General features: G+C 41.9%; 1 long non-coding RNA gene across 1 annotated transcript in view; it reads right to left on the bottom strand.

Moving 5' to 3' along the window:
* Positions 1 to 9,676, bottom strand: part of LOC112626708 — a 152,089-nt gene extending 142,413 nt beyond the window's left edge. The window contains exons 1-2 of the long non-coding RNA XR_003119946.1: positions 9,614 to 9,676; positions 6,344 to 6,513 (exon numbers count right to left, since the gene is read on the bottom strand). This is a non-coding gene — a long non-coding RNA (uncharacterized LOC112626708). The remainder of the gene's footprint in view (positions 1 to 6,343; positions 6,514 to 9,613) is intronic.
* Positions 9,677 to 18,812: the final 9,136 nt, after the last annotated feature.

Raw genomic sequence — 18,812 nt, 5'->3', positions numbered from 1 at the left:
GTCCACGGCATCTTCATGAGCTGTAACACTCACCGCAAAGGTCTGCAGCTTCACTCCTGAAGCCAGCAAGACCACGAACCCACCAGAAGGAATAAACTCTGAACACATCCAAACATCAGAAGGAACAACTCCAGATGCGCCACCTTTAAGAGCTGTAACACTCACCACCACAGTCTGTGGCTTCATTTTTGGAGTCAGCAAGACCAAGAACCCAGGAATTCTGGACACACATATACTTTGTGATAAGATATTAGAACTCTAGAACTGCTGCATATGGGGGCATTCAATAAAGTGGGACAAATTTCGCACACACAAGTGCAGACACACATACACATTAAGTTTGGTCTGAAAGACAAAAAATTTCCATTTGCTTCTGAAAAAAAGATACCTTTAGCTAACTACAGACCCTCTTGTATGCTTAGAAATGAAGATACTAATTGATGAGAGAGGGGTTTTTCAAAATCAAATGTCTCCAACTGCTAAAGAAACTGAAAAGACCACATTTCAGTGTTAAACAAATAACCTGAAAGACTCCCTTGAAATCTAAACAAACACCATTCAATGGAGAAAAATAAGTGTTTTTATAATAACTCTAGTGTATGCCTGTCTGGTCACCATTATGAATACCTAGACACTCCATTGAAAAACCTGCTTTTGGAAATCCTAAATGGCGTGCAAACAAGGAATTTGTCAAACTTCAATTTAAAGTTTATAAAAGTGATTCTAATTTCTTTAAATTTTTTTCTTTTCAAATGAAATTGTTTAATCTCTGACAACTTCATTCCTTAGTTTACAAGTGAATAATCTGAGACTAAGAAGATATCCCGGGATAGGGTTGCCAGATTGAGCAAATAAAAATACATATTCAAATCATGTATGAGACATATGCATACAAAACAATTATTGATTGTTCATCTAAAATTCAAATTTAGCTAGGCATCCTGTATTTTATCTGGACCTACCCCTAGGTCCTCCACCTAATGAATGGGAAAGCTGATGACAGAACCCGGTGCCCTGACCAACAGCCTGGAAAACTACTAGCAATGAATAGATTCCCCTTTCTGATGCAAATACATTCACAATTATCCCTTGAAAATTAGATGCTGTGGAAAACCAAATGCTATATAAGGTGAACCCTTCCCTCAGGAAGCCTAGAGTCTAATGGCAATTTCTAGTGAATCTGGAAGAGAAGAGAGACTGTCTGTAACCATCTCAGCAAACTGCTAACCAAGAAAATGGTTCTCTCTCCTGGTCACACATTAAAATCACTTTGGGAGCTTTAAAAATAATTATCAGTGCCTGAAACAGTGGCTCACGCCTGTAATCTCATCACTTTGGGAGGCCTGAGCAGGGGGATCACTTGAGGCTGGCTAACATGGTGAAACCCCATCTCTACTGAAAATACAAAAAAATCAGCCACACATGGTGTCATGCACCTGTAATCCCAGCTACTCGGGACACTGAGGCAAGAGAATCACTTGAGCCCAGGAGGTGGAGGTTGCAGTGAGTTGAGATCATGCCACTGCTCTCCAGCCTGGGTGACAGAGTGAGACTCTGTATAAAAAAAAAAAAATTATCAGTGCCCTGAAATCCTGAGATTATGATTGAATTGGTCTGGGATAGGGTCTGGGAAAATGGTTTTTTGTTTTTTTGGGTTTTTTTTTTTTTTTTTTTTGCCAAAATATTCCCAGATTATTCTAGTGTGCAACCTGGTTAGCATAATGAACCACTGGTCTCAGACTCAGAAATCTCCCCCAAGAAATCTTGATTCACAAACGGCTGGGTCTGTGCTAAAGTAGGCCGTGTGTGTGTGTGTGTGTGTGTGTGTGTGTGTGTGTTTTCCCAAAGCCCCATACTTGCTGTATCCCATGGAGGTGTTCTAGTTGGCCACTTGGGCCTTCCAGTAAGACTTATTGAAGGGACAGCATTTTGCTGGAATTCACTTTATCCCCATTCTGCCCTTGGTTCCTAGTCATTTCTTAGCCAGTGCATTTTGTAGCCTGTGTCTTGAAAAGTTCATTGTAAGTATACAGATCACATACCCCTTAAAAGACAATAGAGAAGAGATCATTCCATCTAACCATGCAGTCTGCTCAGGATACCTACCTGGGATCAGACATGCAGCCTCTGGTCCAGAGTCAAACGTGTGGGTTCAGTGTTGTCTGAATATCTTCCCACTGGTAGAACCCACTAAATAAAAGCCCCTTTCAGTCTTATGACTTCCCATGAAGAGATAAATAAGGATGTGCTCTGGGTATTTTTATTATCGTCATTATATTTGTTGTCCTGGTCAGAGAGGGGTCAAAAAGCCACAACAACATTTTCCTCTGCCCAGCTATTATTGTCTTCCAAAAGACACAGTAGCACATGCTCAAGAGCAGGATTTCTCAACACAATCTAAGAAGACAAGAAAAAGAAGCTAAGTCTCCTCTGTCCTGGCCCATGGCCCTCAGCTTCTCACTGCTGACATCATTTATGAGGAAGGCAAGTTCATTGCCTTGTTTTGCTGTATCTGTTCTCAAATTATGCCATCTTTCAACACCAGCCTAACTTAATATTTTAAAATCATTCTGACCACTATATGCTATCCAAAGTCCAAAGTAAATGGTATCTAACCTCCAACTCTGAAGACACATGTGGCTGTGGCCAAGCTTACTTTCAAAGACTCAGTATTGTATACTATCACGTGCTTAGGCCATTTTTACATCATTGTTAATCCTTTCATTCCAGAATCCATCTGGGATCAATTCAGCCTATGATAACAACACTGTTCTCTTTTGGGACACTCATCCAACACTGGTTTTCTTAGTTTAACACTCAAGAGCTTCCACTTCTCCAAAAGTGTTAAGTTGAAAAATCTGGTACAAATAAAGAACAAGATCAAACAGGGCCAATTGTATCTACCTAGAAATAATGAGAGGGCACCCTCTAAAAAATACATAAAAGTACTAAATGAGTGCTCAATACCACTAATACCTGGAAACCTTAGGCTCAAGATAAGTCAAACAAATTCCAAATGCATCTAATTCATGTTAAATGTTTCCTGTCTCAGTGACCAACAGGCCATGTTAAAACCAGTCCAACTCCTTTTGAAAGTCTCATTCTTTTCCCCACATGAAGGGCAATGTAAGGATTCTGATCAGTGATGTAAGATTGCTAATTCTTATTGGGTAATTTTTCCCTATTAGTCAGAGATCAGCCTTGCCAACTGGGAGGCCTCACATGCTTTGCTGCCATCAGGAGCTAGCTGTCAAACTCCAGGGCTAATGGAAATGTATTCTAACAGCCAAATTCCACCCTTCACTTGCATGGTGACAGTTCCTAACCAGGTGAGACAGCTTCGACCCCATCCCGAAGTCTGAGACCTTCAGTCTTTCTTTGTCATCGCCTTCTTCTCATGTCATTGTCAGCAAATCCCCTTTGACAACCCTTTCTCTGTTTCCTTGGAAAATGCCCAAATGCTCCCAAGAGAGGAAGCATTATCTTTCTAAATCTTAATTTAATTGGAAAAGAGAGAGTTGAGATTTTTAAATTCAGGGCAGAGGCAGACTCATTCATTACCACTTCAAGGTCCAGGATTTGGGCTGATGAGCAAATAGATCTATCATATTGGGAGGTGTTCTGTACCTTCCTCTGTTATGACTAATTCCCGCAGCCAAAAATATACATTCAGGAATAAACAGGCTGGTTCTCTCCAGTGTCTTCTCAACTGATAGTCTGTAACTGGTATGATAGTTAAATCCACGTGGAGAAGGATGCAGATTCATTTGCCAGACACAACCAAGACAGGGCCAACACCAGCAGGGGCTTCTAGAACGAGAATGAAGTTTCCCTGCTTCAGATTAGAAGAAACTCGATTGGAGGCCCAGTCATGTGGCTTGTACAAGTGCCTAACAACATACATAAAATCCCAGAGAGCTGTGTATCTAAGCAAGCCAACTCTAGTTCACAAGCAGCAATGCAGAACCCCTTTCTTCCTCTGCCCCGTGGCAAAAAGTAAGTCTGTTCCATTTGTTTACAACCATTGCTGTTACTTTCCAGTATAACCATAATCTTATTTTGTAAATCCTATTCCTGACACACCTCAAACCATCTGCCCATTCTTTCTTGGGTTAGCTTGGGGCTGTTTGGCAAATGTCTGTCATTACCTGTAAATGGAATATTTTTTAGCAGAGTACATGCCCCTTGTAAAGGCATGTTGCCATGGCTGCTAGGTGCTCTGAAAAATCTCCTTTGTTTTTTTTCTTGAAATACGATATGCCTTTAGTAATTTTTAATATGTGTAGAATTAAGAAGAGACAAAGAGGCATAAATGCAACCTATTAGGCTTCAGATTCAAAATAAGTTTGCACACACACTCTCAGTCAAATACAAGGAATTGGCTAAAATGTTATTAATAAAAGTATATGTGTCAGTTTGAAGGAAGAGAAGATTTAGCCTATGTTTCAGATTCAGACTTGCAAACAGTTTTGAGGGGAACAAGTGATATAGTCTGAGCTGTAGAACTTCCACTATTTCTTGTCCTCGTGGAGTGGGACCAGGGTTCTCAGCAAGTCACTACAATTTGTCTCTGTTTCATTATTTTGCCATCTTCTCCTTATTTAAACTACAAAGGGCTGAGAAAGACCCAGAACCCCAAACTGGATTAAGGATATGTGATAGGCAATTCACAGAGCACAGATACAAATGGACAAAGGCGAGAAAAAAGTCTCGCCTCATTAATAATCAAGAAAATAATGGAATAAAATAATGAGATCACTGTTAGCCTCTAAAATGGCAAAGACTAAAAACAATGAAAATATGTAGTGAAGGTGTGGGGAAATGTTCACTCTTAAGCACTGCTGGAGAAAGCAGAAATTCATACCATCTCCTGGAGTCACTTTGGTAGTATCTTGCAAAATGTTTCTAGTACCTACCTTTGGCTACACTTCATGTACACACACACACACACACGCATGTGAATTTAAAAATTATTTATAGCAGCATTACTTGTAAAAGCAAAAAATTAGAATTAGCCTATCAAAAGAGAAATGGTTACATAAACTCTGGTTTATCTACCCAATGGACTATTACACTGCCATTAAAAAGAATGAGACAATTCAACATCTTCCGATATGAAAAGACTGATATATTGACAATTAAGATAACAACTTACAGAATATTAATATGTTCCAACTTATGGAAAAACAAGGACTTACCTAGGTCTATAACAAAACGTGAAAAGGAGACTCTTTTTCAGCTTTGTCTAAGGCCCCAGAAGACCCAGAACAAAGCAAGGGGCAATTAGTGGTCTCGCATTCTAAAATGAGTTTCTAGACCACCTAGACAGGACTTGAAAAGGAGACAGCTGCAACCATTAGCCTATCACTCGCCTCAAGGCTGTAAAAGGACTGAAACTGAAAATGCTGAGAGAATTTCTTTGGAATGATTTTTCGGGGTGTGGTGTTTCCACATTTACCTCTTTCTAAGTAAAAGAAGTTTCAAGGAGATCTCCCTGAATGCTGGAGTCTGCCGAGTATAGACTGGCACTTAATTCAAGACCAAACAAAGATCTCTACTAGCAAAAGGCTGCAAATTGCGTGCGGAGGCCCAGGCACTGAGAGAGCTGCAGTGCAGCAGACTGCACGCCTCCCAGCAGCAGTAGCCAGAGTGCATCAGTCTTGCCCTTAGGCCATATGCAAGGGAGCCAGCCAGGATGGTCTAATTTAAAAGGGCCCCCCCTGTAGAGAGGTTGACAACACTCCACCCACAAGCTTCCTATCTCTTGATCACATTCACACACACACACCTACTGGGTGGAGGGCCAGCTTTTCCTCTCCCCAGCCAGCACCTGCATCTGTCAGCGGCTGCCCACGAACTGCCGGAGCCCACTAGGTGCACCAAGAGTAAGAGTGCCTGGGGTGATGGGTGGGACTTGAAGGGACTGGAGGAGTTGTTATTCTACATGATTGTCCAAGAGAGCGAGAACGAATCTGCGTATTATATTTATAGAGACAGCAAGGGAAACTGTTTTCTACCTGTACTGTATGGAGTCTCACTCTTTCAATATAATGTTAACAATTATACAGATAAAACAGAGAAAAGGTCTGGAAATTTACATGCAAACCAATTATGGCCTCTAGAAAGCAGAATGTGGTTAGAGGATGAATAAAAAGAACTTATGCATTTTACTCTATATACTTCTATATAGTTTGATTTTTTAAAAAAACAAATATGTACTCATCTTTTTTGTAAACAAAAACTTAAAATACACACACATATACTCACTGCATAAAAATTCAGAAAAGTAAGAAAAAGAAAACAAACAGATCATAAATGTAATTCCACTCCTCCCAGATCTCACCTCTGTTAGTATTTGATGAGTTTTTATTCACATCTTTTTTATGTAATTTGCTTGGAGCAGACAGGGCCTCACTGGGCATCACCAACAGTCAAGTTAAACAACCAAGAACTTCAAGGACTGTTTACTGCTGCCACTCATATATTCCGTGGGTATTTTGACCATATGAAAATCTAGGTATATGAACAAAGAAAACCAATTTGATACGTATGAGTCGTCTCCCTTAGCTTAAAATGTTCATAATTAAGATGGAGATAAAAATTATCACTGTGACATTTTATGCACTGGCTCTGGACAGTAGCAAGGTAGAGGACTAGAAGATTAAGATGTACTGATCCCCTTATGAAATCACAAATGCATCTTCTTCATCCGGAAATGAGTACTTTAGTCAAACTTAACAATACTTACCAAGTCTGTCCAGAAAGCTCGTTTGAGCCTCAAATAACCTAAATGGAAATCCAGGAGAAGACTATCTCCTGTCTGAGATTTACACAAAAATCAAATCTGTTACAGACTCATCTAAAAAACACAGATACACGACTTGAGACCTTTAACAAATGGAGTGCCTGCTACACACGTGGAAATTACCTCCTTCTTTGTTTTCAGTTTCCTGGGAACCGGGGAGAAATTCTGGTTTCTAAACCTTGAGGCAGCATGAACAATGAACAATTGTTAGCTAGAAATAGCAGATGAAGCCTATTACTACACAACGGAAAGTAGACTGCACTGTCTTAAGGTTGTGTTTATTATACAGGCCTGGTGGGTAAAATGATACGGTAGCGAGTGAGTGTCCTGCTCAATAGAAACCTCTGAGAAACCCTCCACTCCAAGGGAAGCATCCAGCTTCTTTCTGTTTTTCCTCTTGGTGAGTATAGGCTTGGATAATTGTATGTAATTTCCCAAGTCTGTCTTCATGAATGAAACTTCTTACCAATTTCTACCAAAACCCTCTACCAAATCAAATAAAGATAAGGTCAACAGAAAGCCAATATCATGCAAATATGCAGTAAAGGTCTTCTTTTTTTTTTTTTTCATTTGAGTGGCAAACCAAAGATCTTGAAAAGGTAACAATTCCATGATCCAGCAAAACAGCAACAGAACACAAAAACTTTCCCTTGGGTTAGAATATGAAAACTTTTTTCGAGAGTAAATTCAATTGAGCTGAAATTGTAAAACCTGGAATGGCAAAGTGTATTTTTTTTTAGCCAAATTTGTTGGAAGCCAGTCATACACAGAAAATAAACCCAAACTCAAACTAGTACTGAAGTCCAGCTTCCTTTTAGCATTTTTTTTAAAAAGAAGAAAGAAAGAAAGAAAAATAAACTTTCTAAACTTGAAAATGCAGCCTTTAGAACAAGGTTCCAAGGGTTACTTGGATGTTAGTTGATGCTTACAAACTAATGCTAACGAGTGGAGTGTAAATGAATCAAAACCAGATAGATTCCATTTCCCTTCAAGTAAATGGAGGTTAGGGCTGGGGAGGTGGTGGGAATGCTTCCCAAAATGTAGGTGAATTTTACCAAAAAGACAGTGTTCTGCATAAAAACTAGAGAAATATCATCTGAACTTCAACTAGGGCTGGGTTTCAAAGAGGTGACATGAAGAGGGAGAACTGACACCCAGGAGCTCCCTTCTGTGCCAGACCATGAGCTTCAGGAACACTGGTTTCACCCTCACAGTAAACGGTATGGCAGGCAGGTGTTCTCCCCCAACTTCAGAGATGAGAAAATGAAACGAGTGCATTTGAGTCCCCTTCTCTAGGTCATTCAGCCAGGGAGTGACCCTGAAGGGTATCTGCATTAGGAAACAGTGCTGTCTCACCTCCTGTGCTCTTGTTCCATGAGAATCATTGATTACTTCAGCAAGGAAGATGTAATGATACTTTAAGAAGGCCATTTTGGAGCATTCTACCAATGCAATGCTAATCTTGTCAAGGCCAACACCTGTGCTGACTTAGCTAGTGCCTATGGGAGAACTAGGTAAGGAGAGGTAGACAGTTGTCGTATTTTTTGTTTTTGTTTTTGTTTTGTTTTGTTTTAGAGACAGAGGTCTTGCTTTGTTACCCAGGCTGGAGGGCAGTGGCACGATCATAGCTCACTGCAGCCTCAAACTCTTGAGCTCAAGTGATCCTCCCACCTCAGCCTCACAAGTAGCTGGGATTACAGTGCACACCACAATGCCTGATTAATTTTTACATTTTTTTTTGTACAGACAGGGTCTTGCTATGTTGCCCAGAATGGTCTCAAACTCCTGGCTTCAGGCAATCCTCCTGTCTCAGTCTCCCAAAGTGCTGGGTTTACAGGTATGAGCCACTGAGCCCAGCGGGAGTCTTATCTTGATTTAACTTAGGGCCACCTTGAATCCATGTCATAAATCCAAGTTACTCAACTGTGGAGCAGGCCTGTGCTTCACCTGCATTACCTAACTCCTTTAATCCTCAAAATGACCATGGGTTTTATAGCATTTTTATCCCTATTTTATGTCTAAGAAAACAGGCTTGGAAAGGCTAAGGAAGAGGCAGAGCCGGGATTCTCACCAGCCTGCCTGACCCCTCCGACTCCAGATCATGTGCTCTTACTCACTTCATGAAACTAAAAGGTCAATAACTCTAGAAATTAAGCAGCAGTGGCTTTTCAAGGTATGTGGCTATCACTGATTGCAGCTTCCTACACATGTATTCATTTATCCAACAGGTATTGATTAAGAGATTACAATCTGTAAAACTGAAGAGTTATAAAGAGATCAAAAATGTTCAAGTTCTTGTCCTTAGCCTCAAGCCATGCACAGCCCAGACTTATTAAGTTCTAGATTTTCCCCTGGTCTTCTGGCCACTGTCTTTTATCTTTTCAACTCACTTGTTATTACACCAGTTTCTTTCTTTCGGACATGTCCAAATTGCTGGTTTAGATAAGTTTGTCCCTGAGACTAGTGAACTTCATCAAGAGATAAATGAATAGAGAGACAGCTTGAAACCAAGGGCCTCTGGCATTCATAGAATATCAGAACTTGAAGGGATCTGACAGATGGAGCCTGTATCGGTCAGAGTAGTCTAACTGCTGTAACAAACTAGCCCAAAAGTTTACTTCTTGCTCTCACAAAATTCAAGGGGTATGTTTCTGGCTGGGCCTCTCTCACGCCAGTGGTGACACATGGGGATCCAGGCTCCTCCCCTGCTGTGGCTCCACCATCTCAACAAAGGGTTTCAGGATGCCCCAGACTGCATCCATACAGCAGACAGAAGGCAGAGAGAAACTTCAGAGCAGGCTCACTTACTTCTAACTGCCTTCTCCCATTCCATCAGCAAGAGTTAGTCACAGAGCCACCTTCACACCAGGGCCCGGGAGGTCTGTATGCAGGTTACCAGGAAGAATAAGTCGGTTTAGTGAGCCTGTGGCCCATAAAACCACCGTGCAGGTGAGGAAACTGCCACAAAGTGCCTACGTGAATCAACCAGTGTCACATAGGAGCAGATTCCATACTCCACTGCAGCACTCTTTGCCTACAACATTGTTGCTTCCTAAAAAGACATGTCCTGTTTTTATTTCTTATATCATACTTACTATATAAATTTTAAAAATACAGAAAAGCTTAAAGAAAATAAGTTTGTGCTATACTTTTCCAATATAGTTGCTGTTTATATTTTGGTGCCCACTAGCCTCTTCCACGTGTGTATCCTTATTATATATCACACAGACAAATTTTAATTATAAAATGTTACAAACATACAGAAAGCAGTATAAAAGCAACCTAGGGATGCACCACTCAGATTTAACAAATGTTAACATTTTACCACATTTGCTTAGTTCTCTCCTGTAGAAATAAAATGGATCCAGCTGAAACCCATCTAGTTCTTTCTCATTCCTAAAGGAAATGAAGAAATATATATACATATAGTAAAAGTACAGAAACATTCACAGGATCTATACACACCAGCTTTAGGATAGCACTTCTTCATTTCCTTTAGGAATGAGAAGAATTAGATGGGTTTATCATATTATATATATAATATGATATATAGAGAGAGAAAGAAATGTTTTTGTACTTTTACTATATATATAGAGAGAGAGAGAGAGGAGAGAGAGAGAGAGAGAAGGAGAGAGAGAGAGAGAGAAAAGGAGAGAGAGAGAGAGAGAGACAGAGAGAGAGAGACAGCGAGAGAGACAGTCTCTGTTGCTCAGGCTGGAGTGCAGTGACGTAATCTTGGCTCACTGCAACCCCCACCTCCTGGGTTGCAGCGATTCTCCTGTCTCAGTCACCTGAGTAGCTGGGCTTACAGGCGTGGGCCACCCTGCCTGGCTACTTTTTTTGTATTTTTAGTAGAGACGGGGTTTTGCCATGTTGGCCAGGCTGGTCTCAAACTCCTGGCCTCAAGTGATCTGCCCACCTCGGCCTCCCAAAGTGCTGGGATTACAGGCATGAGCCACCGCACCTGGCCTTTACTACACAATTAGATTCATAAAATGTATATTACTTTTGTACATTTTAGATTTTTGCATAAGTGATACAATGCCATGTATGTCCTTTTGTACCTTGCTTTTTTTAGTCAGCATTATGTTTTAAGACTTACCCATGTTGATCCATTGAGATTATTTTCATTCAGTTGAACTAGATGTAGTATTCCATTGAATGACTAAGCCACGGTTTATTACTCATTCTTCTCATATATAGTTAGCTTGTCTCCATTTTTCCCTTCACGGTAGTTTTAAAAAACAAAATTAGCATCAAATTATACATACAGATTTGCTGCCTGCTTTTTTCATGTAACAAAACCTAAGCCTAGTAGTCACATATATTCTTGGAGAATATTATTTTTAACATCTGTATAGTGCCCTCTTACACGAACATACCAAAGTTTATTTAACCAATTCCCTGTAGTGGAACATTCAGGTATTTTCCAATAATGTGCTATATAAATTATACTCCCACAACCATCATTTTTTGTGCACTTTTGGCATATTGACAAATAGAGAAAACTAAGGAGTGCCTGTCGAGAGGGCAAGTGCTACTACGGCGGCCAAACAGCCCTGTTCTGGCGCTGCACTTTCTGAGGCAGATCCTGCCGATTCCACTTACTAACCGTGTGACTTTGGACAGACTTAACTTATTTGTGTTTCTATAAAATGAGATTGATAAGAGTAGTTTCCTTAAATCCCATACCAGGTGGAGTTGTAGACTTTCTGCTTTATTGTTTCTTTGAATTCCCTTGTAGGCAAGCAAGGGAAATCCTGCACCTGAGGCTCAAACGTGCTTACCTAAAGCAAAGTGCCACTCGGAGGACAAAGAGTCATGAGATTCGAACCACTCCAGAACAGTGCCCGGTGCATAGCAAGTATTCAGGAAGTTAGGTTCAACACACACACACACACACGCACACACATATATATAGTGAATACGCATTTGCACACATGCATACATGCACTCATGCACGCACACTCACTTGCACACACACATATCTATACCTCTACGATAATTTTGGCTATGTGATACAGTACTATTATGCTTTTGTTCTATCCCAACTTTTTCTTATTGATAAAGCTAACTAATCTTCTCCCAGTGGTTTTTTTTCCATCTGGCACATATCTTCCTTTTGCTGGCAATCCCTTCTTCGACCCCCCAGCAAGCCTTCACTATCTGACACGTTATACACTCAGAAAGTGCCACCAAAGCCCATAACTCACATAATGAAATTCTCTGACTCCCTCTTTTCATTTCAACCAAGTGGTCTGTCTATCCAAATATTTTCTCCCCCAGAGTCCTCCTCTCTGTCTTATGAATGGTGTCCCACTTCCCAGCTGACATCAAACCTGTGCAGATTACCTTTTCAAGCAAATGTAAATAAACAATAAGGCACAAAACAAAGAAGTCCACTTGATTTTTTTAGTTCTTCTAGAAATGGCTCAATAAAACTTCACTGGCCACAGGAGACTTCCCCTAATTCAACTAAACAAACACTCTTCCTTCTTCTCTTAAGAATGCCATTGGGAAGTCTAATGGGGTTTGAAAAACTATTTGGAGCTCTGCACTGGAAAGGAAGATAAAAGGAAGCCACGGATGAGCAGTGAAGCAGTCAGGCTCGGAGCCCTGCCCTCACCTCTCAGATCAGTGTGTTCCAAAATCTGATGAGATTCATAAATTCACAAGGAAGTACTTACTGCACAATTTGCCACACAATTTCCAAATGGCTTAGGGCGATCATGGCACCTTTAGTCTCAGAGTGCCAGGAGAATACTTGAAAGGCCCTACATTGATGAAAACCATCATAGTTAGAGCTATTTTCATATTATCAAATGTGGTTTTAATTAACCTCAAGAAAAAAAAAAAGAGGTTTCTAGAAAAGACAACACATACACCTCCCCGCCACACACACACACCTACCTCTATGTGATAAACCTGGCTGAAAAGGGGATTAGGTCCCACGCCTCATTTCATCAAGAAAATTAGCATCTTTTAGTCTCTCCAGAATGTATTTGTTTTCCTTAGACGCAAGCTCAGTTACACTCTTCCAACTCCTTAGTATTAATTCCTTTTCTTATTTCAGCCTGACCAGAACAAATTCTGTCCTGAAGCATCTTAGCAATAAAATCCAAATGTGGTTTTGCTCTCAGGCCTACAACAACTGGTGTCACTCCTATGAGACCATGTCTAGACTTTCAGGGAAAGTTAGGAAAGATGTCATCCTAGATTGGCTATTGTGTTTTTTGAATTTTGGGAAGCTAGATCACTCCCCTGCACATTTTTATACCCGTGGGAGTCTCAGATCTGGACTCAAAATTGAGGGGATATGGGAATAAGGTAGATATAAATCTTGTCTACTTCATCATCATGTCATCCAAGCTCATGTTTTCTTCACAAGAATGCCTTTAAGAACTCAGAACATTATAATCTTAGGTAGATGCCTATTTATATCTTTGCTACATACCTTCCTTTTCCAAGGTTGGGTTTTTTTGTTTGTTTGTTTGTTTGTTCATTCGTTTAATCTAGGAGATTAGTAGATAGTGTTTTATTTGAGGGTGGTTAGCATTGATTGAACCATACTCTATGACTTTGTCTTGACAATTCACTCTCAACCATTCCTTTATCAAAGAAAGGAAAGATAAGAAGTAGAAGAGATAGAGGAGAAGGAGGGGGAAGGAGAATAGAAAGGAAGAAGGGAAAGGAAAAAGGTAGGAAAGAAGGAAGGAAGATGGAAGGAAGGGAGGAGAGAAGGAAGGGAAGGGAGGAGGGAGGGAGGGAGGGAGAAACAAAGGGTGAATGGGCATCATTGGCCATAGTATCTGAAGGAAAATAATGTATGAGGTAGAAAGGCTTCAATTTTTATTCCAGAAAGGCTTCAAACTCTCAGTACATTCTTTTTAGAGGTATAGACGCACAAAGTTACACCACCCTTCAGGCATGAAACAACCATCCCACTCAAATACAAGGCTTGCAGAAATGGTAATGAACACAAAGAGCACCAGAGAGCTCCTTAGAAGTGTTAGTGTTGCTTAACATTTTATTTATTATTTATTTATTTATTTTCGAGACAGTCTCACTCTGCCACCCAGGCTGGAGTGCAGTAGCACCATCTAGGCTCACTGCAACCTCTGCCTCCCAGGCTCAAGTGATTCTCCTGCCTCAGCCTCCTGAGAGCTGGGATTACAGGTGTGCACCACCATGCCCAGCTAATTTTTGAATTTTTAGTAGGGACAGGGTATCGCCATGTTGGCCAGGCTGGTCTCCAACTCCTGACCTCAAGTGATCTGCCCGCCTCGGCCTTCCAAAGTGCTTAACATTTTAAATTAATGCAGACTTACATTTCTAGGCTTCTCTTAATATTGCAAGTTTTGCTGATACCCAAACAAAATGAACTTCCCTCAAGTGGAATTGAATTTGCCTCATGGTAACTGTTGCACAGAGCCTAACTTGTTAGGAGGTAGAATGAAAGAACACTTTTTGTGAAAAAGGAACACAAGCCCGGGAGTCAAATAGGCCCAGCTCTGCCTACAACTGACAGTGTCTACCCTGGACAAGCCATTTAACCCCTTCAGAGCCCATTCCCTCCTCTGTAAAATTACTCATTAAAATGAATACTCACTTGGGTTAGATCTATGTTGAGTATCCTCCTGGTAGTGCAGCCTTATAAACAGTCCCAGAAGGACCAGTCTTGCCATGTTGTAATTCAGCCTTGCTATACCAGGATGCGGGGATGGATGGGAGTAGGGAGGCAGGGTTGGATAAAATGAGAGAAATCAAGGAGTTTCGAGCATTTCCACTGTTAGCATCATTCCCACACTCTGACTTCTGGGAACTGCCACATTTTTAGCACCCTGTTATTTGGAGGGACACAAGATAGGAAGGTGCCACAAAGAGACATTTTCTTATTCTGAACCCTCATCTAGCTCCCCCAACAGAGTTGAGGGTGGAATTGCAGAGGCAGCAAAGGTCACACTGCTAGGAGTGGACTGAGCATTAGAAAGAGAGGACACATCCACAAATGCAGCAAGAGCCCATCTTGGTGCATGTGTCCCTCACTGCATGGGAAGCCATGCACATTCAAACAGCAGCTACACAAAGCACAGTTTTGCAAAATCACTCTTCAGCCATCAATGCGAGATGTGAATCCTGCTCCAAGCATCATAAAAAGGTTGCATTAAATGTCTGCTGTTGATTTCCTTTATGAGGTTGGTTTCTGCCCAACAGGTCAAGTAAGGCAGGACCAGCAGAAATTATGAGAGCAAAAGAGGACTGGAGCCCATATTCACAGAGAATGTACTCCAAAATGCAAATGACTGGCCAGGCGCCATCAGGCTCACGCCTGTAATCCAAGCACTTCGGGAGACCAAGGCAGGCAGATCACCTGAGGTCAGGAGTTCGTGACGAGCCTGGCTAACATGGTGAAACCCTGTCTCTACTGAAAATACAAAAATTAGTCAGACGTAGTGGTGGGTGCCTGTAATCCCAGCTACTAGGGAGGCTGAGGCAGGAGAATCACTTGAACTCAGGAACTGGAAGTTGCAGTGAGCCGAAATAGCCCCATTGCACTCCAGCCTGGGCAACAAGAGCGAAACTCCATCTTCAAAAAAGAAAAAAAAAATGCAAATGACAAACAAAGGGCTTGGTTCTTAGGACAATGGTTAAAGAACAGCAACGAATATGCTCAAATAGATTGGAAGGCGGTTGCTAGCTAAATCACACAAGGCAGCAGAACATTTGCTGTAGAAACAGTAAATATTGCAGTCAGCCAAGAGACGATATCTGACTCACAGGCAAATAACGACGTATAAAAATTGTCTTTTTTTCCTATCAAAGATTTTTTCAAATTGACACATTGAATCTTTTCTTTTGGCTGACAAAGCCAAAAGGCAACTGACACCAAAGGGAAGAAACAACCAGGGAGAAAGCCAAGTTTCTAAAAAGTTAAGACATTTCTTCCATTTCTCTCCTAGTTAATACCTCAGGCTTCTCTATAAGGAGCAAAACTGCAAATGTACAATTGGCCTTCACTTTGCATGTTCATAGTCCCGCAAGAACTAGCCGAGCCTGCAGAAAGTCTTGTCAGAACATTGTCAGGCCCTGGAAGGGCCTGCAAAAAGCTTAGTAAATGGAGACATTTGGGCGAGCCCCCAGATCTGGGAAGTCAGGCTTATGAATGGTCAAAACAGTCAAAGTTTCCTATTGCAAGTTCCTAGGTAGTCGTTAGTGGTGGAAATCCTGAGTAGTTTGATGGTGTCATCCCTATTTTCCAGACCAAGAGGTGAGGATAGAAGTTGACTAAGGAAGGTATCCAACCATCACCTGCAGTATCAGGGAGTGCTGGAATCGGGCCTCAGCCTTGTCTCCCACAACCACACCCACCAGCCTGCTCCCTGTCAAGGCTCCTAGACACTCGCTCAAGATTCCAGAAACTACTCCGGCTTCACTTGACATAGACTCACCTCCACCATCTGTCCCTGCTTCCTCCTGCCCCACACTAGGAGACTCACCAGGAAGGTCTCTTCTACTCCCATCTCTAAGAGAATGGCAAGGATTGAAGTGCTTGCAAATCCTCCAAGAGTTCCTTAAATTTTCAAGGTACTATTTTAGCCACCTCCTCCATCCCTTAAAGCCTGAAGAATTGGACAGGCAGGCAGGGAAGCTGTTTGGCTCAGGGACAGAAGAGTCACTTGGTCGCTTCCTCTTCCTCTTGCCTCCCAAGAAGTAATGGAGTAGTAACACAACTCTCTCCTCTTTGCCACCCCAGACACCAGGCAGGTATGGCCAAGAACCAGAAAATTCTCCATTCTGGAGACTGTCCCCACCTCTCTCCAGGTGCCAGTGGAACATTTGCTGGGGGAAGAGCAACTGAAGCTGTTTGTTGTTGTTTTTTAATAGTCGAGACAGATTTATACTCATTTTACACTTGAATAGAATTTTTTAGGGAATAAATGATGATAATTGGGGGCTGAAATATTATTTGGGAGCTTGGATGACTGTCACTTGGCAAACTAAAGGCATTTGTGTCGGGTCAGGAACACACACACTCTCCACCACTCCTTTCCTTAGCCACATGTGGTAGTTTTCACTTTTTACAACAACTCTTCATGGGAGAAGGACGAAAATTGCACTGAGCTTTTCTCACAACTTAATGAAGTTTCAGGAAAGAAATCTGAGCCTTGCTCTGGCGCTCTGATGCTGCATCTTTGTAAACAGTGTGGCAAGGGGCTTTGCAAGATTTATAGGAGACGGCATTGGCAGAGAAAACGTTAGCTCCTGCTCCGGCCCCATAAAGCTATGCTGTTGGCTTTGTAAAGCTCTCCAAAAAATGAGATTCAAAACAAAAGTGAAATCAACACCATTCAGTCCACTGCTAGCCAGGGACCTCTAACGTTTTATCAACTGGGGTTCACCTGCTTCCCAAAAGAGTTTTGGGAAGAAAAGAAAAGAGTTTTGCCCCTGAAATAAAAGGCTTGTAAAATCTCTCACCTACAAGATGGTAGTGACACGAGGATTTTCAAATCGGGGCAAAATGATAGGAAAGAAATGGTCGGCCGGGCGCGGTGGCTCAAGCCTGTAATCCCAGCACTTTGGGAGGCCGAGACGGGCGGATCACGAGGTCAGGAGATCGAGACCATCCTGGCTAACACGGTGAAACCCCGTCTCTACTAAAAATACAAAAAAAACTTAGCCGGGCGTGGCGGCGGGCGCCTGTAGTCCCAGCTACTCGGGAGGCTGAGGCAGGAGAATGGCGTGAGCCCGGGAGGCGGAGCTTGCAGTGAGCTGAGATCCGGCCACTGCACTCCAGCCTGGGTGACAGAGCGAGACTCCGTCTCAAAAAAAAAAAAAAAAAAAAAAAAGAAATGGTCATTTTCTGCGTGTCAGAAGGTGAACGTGATACCAATGCGTATTGAGCAAAGACAGCCACACAAGTAAGCATACACAAGGAAGCTCTTCACGTATGGCTTGGGTTACCTAGAACCAAGTCATTAATAGGGGGTGGCCAGACTAATTATGAGATTGGAAAGGAAAGAAATGAGTAGGAGCAACATTCCTTGCGAGTAGGGTTTTGTGTAACAGAATATAAAGTCTTTATTGCAGACTTTATGACAGGGAAGGGAATGACTAATTATCAAACAACATCTCCCCGATCTTGAAATAAAAATTTCCAAATGTCTATCTCACAGGTCTTGCTCCTTGAGCCTCCTTTCTGTTCAGCCCAACATAAAACAGTTTTGCAGGTTAATGCGCCCATTAAACCTCCACCGGGCCAGGCCCTCCTTAGCAGTCCCTGCTGTAGGGGTTGTAAATAAGGAGCTGTGCATGGGATTTTGCTGAATAAAAGAGAGTTTGTGCTTCTAAAGTCACAACCAGCCTTCCCCTCTCCCCATCAACCCCTTTAATTTAAAGTTGGTGGCTTGTCTCTTCACCTTGTCAAGTTTCAAATACTTTTCCTTTTCCTCTAACCATGATAGGGAAATACCAAGTTCGCTGCAGAGGAAGAAGTGCTTCAATTATGCATCTAAATGTACTTGTTGCACAAAAGAGCCCCGGTGCTGATTTGCCAAACTGCTTTGAGGGACAAACTTTGGCCCTCGCCACCCTGAGGACAAAAGCAGGCACACATAAATGCCGCGACAGCTCTTGGCATGGCCCCGGTCAGGCCACATATTCATGCCGAGAGTGTGGAATTTCCCTGTCACATAAAACCACAGCAGGGTCAAGAGGCAGATACACGAATCAAGGAGCAGAGCAGGAACTTTCAGGGTCTCCTCTCCAGCTTCAAAGATGGGGGAGACGAAGCAGTCCTTCTGGCAGGTTTCCATGGAATGAAATGTCCAAGCAAAGTAACTTCAGTCCGCCAGTGAATCTGCCAGCAGATCCACAAAGTGATAAATAATAAACAAATATGCACTGAATACATATTCTGTGCAAGGCACTAAGATAAGAACTTGTTAGGAGCATAGAGAAATGGAGCAGAGTTCTGCTCTCAATGGGGGTGAAAGCCCAGACACTGCTG

The sequence above is a fragment of the Theropithecus gelada genome, chromosome 6, assembly GCF_003255815.1.
Source record: "Theropithecus gelada isolate Dixy chromosome 6, Tgel_1.0, whole genome shotgun sequence".
NCBI classification, from domain to species: domain Eukaryota; kingdom Metazoa; phylum Chordata; class Mammalia; order Primates; family Cercopithecidae; genus Theropithecus; species Theropithecus gelada.
This window is presented reverse-complemented; position numbering and strand designations above follow the sequence as displayed.